Raw genomic sequence first — 3,830 nt, forward strand, 5'->3', positions numbered from 1 at the left:
CCTTTGCAAAGGTAGTAACAGGAAACCCAAAGTTGCCTAGCGACTAATAGCTGAAATTGTCCAGGGAGTACATTTTCCTCAAGATTCACATAGCTTGACTGCTTCATGCACTGAGGCCTTGTCCCACCCTCCCACATATGATAGATTTCCACCTTCAGATGCTCTCAGCATCTCTCCCTTTACTGTTTTATTCTGTGAATGAATGTTGCATTGCAGTTGGAGAAGCTATGTTTGGAGAACTCTGCAGAAGACCTTTCCAGTCTTTATGCCAGTCCAAAGATGCCTGTACACAGCAATTTAACCCTACAAGTCTAGTCATACCTAACAGTAGTGAGTTTCCAGTACAACTGGCAAATATCAGAGGTTGTCAGTTATTTGAACATTTTACAGCCATCATAGCATTATGTCATTGCTTTTCTACATCTCGTGGTTACACTCTTCTGCTAGTTAAGGTCAAGTTAAAGCAAAACATATTCAAATAAAAAGATAACTTACTGGTATCTAGAAAGGTCAGTTAAAACTCCTCAGGATTTACCTTTGAACCAAGATAACCACCTTTAAACCTTCTCTCAGTGGCAGCCACCTGGATGAATCATGGCCATTGTGTGACCAAGTTGTTTTCTGTGAAAGCTCAAGAGACATTTTTTCTCTCTAGGTGACTCTCCTGAGGCACACTATCCATTGCTGATCACTTTCTTCTGTGGTCCCATAATCTCTTTAATCAGAAAATTAGCGACTCAGCTGAGTTAAAGGATATCACAGAAGAGGTTCTCTAATTTCTGGTCTCCAATCTTCAGTTGTTAAGCACCCAGAAGAAAAGCTTAACGACATTACCCTGCAATGGAGGCTGTAAACTTGACATCACTACCTATCTGAATCTCAAACATCTTATTTGCGGAACTGGGGATTGAACTCAGACCTTTGTGCTTGCCAGGCAAGCACTTATTCTACTGAGCTATCTCCCTGGCCATGAATTTCAAACATCTTATACATAAAACTAAACAATTATTTTCAAACAACAAAGAATATCCTATTATTTGAATCCTTATTGAATGATAAGAGACAACAGCTACGTATTTTTACATAGAAATTTAAAAATCAAAGCCATACATAACATTGCAGCATGATAATTGTGATTCCGTTTTGTGATATAGTTAACTTTTCATTTTTTGACATAACATAACCAATCATCTCTAATACATAAGAGGCTTTCACCTAATTACTTGTCTTTTAATGAGATATACGTTACAAGATTTTGTTAAAAGCAGAGGTCTGATTCTGAGAGATTTCTTATCACAATAAGCAATCTTTATTTTACATTTGGAGGACCTGTACATCTGGAATTATGAATAGATTGAATACATTATGAGATTAATAATAATGAATTACCAGACCTATATGAGATTCTTTGTTGTTTAGTTTAGTTTTATATTAAGAGAATCTTTTATAAGAAACCCATATTACAATATTTTTCAGAAAACCTTTATCTTTTCCAAGGAACAATTTATTAGGGTATCTCCCAAGAGAATATGGAGATTATTGAGGGCTTCCCATTAATGAACAATGATTGACAATCCCACCATTTACCAACTGGAGTGTTTTTTTTTTCTTTTTCTGAGGTACCAGCGATTGAACTACCAACTGGAGTCTTGCAAATGGACAAATAATATACAAAATACACCAAAAAACTTTACAAAATCAGAGTGTACTCAAATATACGTTTGATGAAATTGAACTATAATAACTATTACAATTTTAAAAATTTGTAATTATAAATAGACTAGTCAGATTTTGTTGTTTGTCAATTATCAGTGATCTATCAGAAAAATTTGGAAGAAATAGAATCTTTTATCTATAGTTAATATCCATATATTTGCATTTTATTTTGTCTTAAGAATACTGGTGGGCCAGCCGGCTAGCACAACAGACTAAAGTGCCTGCTTAGGCAGAGAGCAGAGGACAGGGTTTGATCCTTGGCATTTCATGCCAGCCCTACCCCTTGGGGCACACTGAGAGGGTGATTGAGACTGGGCATGGTGGCATGCACCTGTAATCCCAGCACATGGGAGGATGAAAACAGGAGAATTACTAGGAGTCTGATCTGTGTAGTGAAACCCTGCAGACCCTGTAGACAAGGTAAAAATATATAAGTAAGTAAATTACTGGTAACTTTTAGTATAGTTATCACTATATGCTCTATCACCTATTTAGAACTCAGATTTACATTTTGCCAGTTCTTCAATAGGCCCTAGGTTGAATCTAGCTTCAACATTGTCAGCTTCTTCAGATCTGGCTTTATGACACAGCCTGTCACCAAATTCAGACAGCCAAACAGGTTGCTCAGCATTTTCTAGAAATACACAAGAAAATATTCTACCCAGATAAACTCTTTTTTTAACTTTCTTGAATTATCCATTCTGTTACTGTATTTCCATCTTTTGCAAATTTAATAGTATATATTGACAAGTGAAGTGGGAAGGATTGATTCCCCCTTCTGTTTTTCTAATTGACACTCAGTTTATATTCAATGTAATCTGAATCCTGACAAAACTTTATGAAGGAAACCTACTTTTCACTAAGGGAAATGTGTTGATCATAAGTTTCAAAACGATGCACAGCCTTATTTCAGAAAAACAGGCTTAAGTATTGCATAATGTCTCTTATATGATATGTATATATATATATATTTATATGAATATATATAAACATATATAGAGAAAAAGTAGTTCCAATAATTCCCCAAATTATCTTTTCTGTTGTTCTGCACAATTTTTGGATATAAGCTAATTTGTTTAAATTATACTACTAGTTTCTCTTTGTTCTTTGAAATGCAAGCGCTGTCTTTTTACTTGCTTATTTCATTTTTGTCTATTATTTTGCTTTAAGTCCCACTTTAGCCATTGTATTTATTTAATTTTAATTTTTAATTTTTAATTTTTTGGTACCAGGAATCAAACTTGAGGCCTTGTGCTAGCCACGTAAATGCTTATGCTGATGGGATATATTCCTAGCATTTTAACCACTATTTTAAGATACACTAAATATCAACAACTGTTATTCTCCAATTATTTTTTATTAAATTTAGTTTTGTTTTTTATAGAAGTAAAAAGTGTGATTTCTTTCTTTCTTTCTTTCTTTTTTTAACCCGGGATTGAACTCAGGCCCTTGTGCTTGTCAGGGAAGTGTTTATACTACTGAGCCAACTCCCTGGCCCAGAAGTGTGCTTTTTTTGAAAAAAAAATCTTTCTTTCTTTCTTTCTTTCTTTCTTTCTTTCTTTCTTTCTTTCTTTCTTCTTTTTTTTCCCATAATTTTATTGATAAATAAATAGCAATGAGACAGTTTCAAATCAAATTGGTAGGACAGTTTCAATAATTAACACATTGCATACATTCTTCCTAGTGGTTAATTGCTGTACAAGATGTGGACATGATATTCTATTTGCAAACACCATTAGAACAAATCATTCTGTTCATTGATAGAATGTAACTATATATCTATCCTAACCACTTTGAATACGCAGATACAAAATGGACATTCATCTGTATACCCTTTTTATGTTAAGTTCTGTTATTTGAATATTATAGGTATGTAAACTCAGCAAAATATTTCAAAAGAATCCAGTAGCCCATAATAATATTGGGTCTTCTGCTTGACTGGCAATGTCAGAATTGTTGACCTGAGTCCCCTACAGCTCAACCTAACAACATGGCTTTACTTCCTATATTTCATTTTCATACCTTTCTGCTGGATGGTTAAGACCAAGGTAAAGCAGGACCTATGCAACAAGAGTTGTAGCTTTTGGGTCTGATAAGGTCAGTGAAATCCCCTC

Source organism: Octodon degus, unplaced genomic scaffold (genome assembly GCF_000260255.1).
Source record: "Octodon degus isolate 3935 unplaced genomic scaffold, OctDeg1.0 scaffold00430, whole genome shotgun sequence".
NCBI lineage: Eukaryota > Metazoa > Chordata > Mammalia > Rodentia > Octodontidae > Octodon > Octodon degus.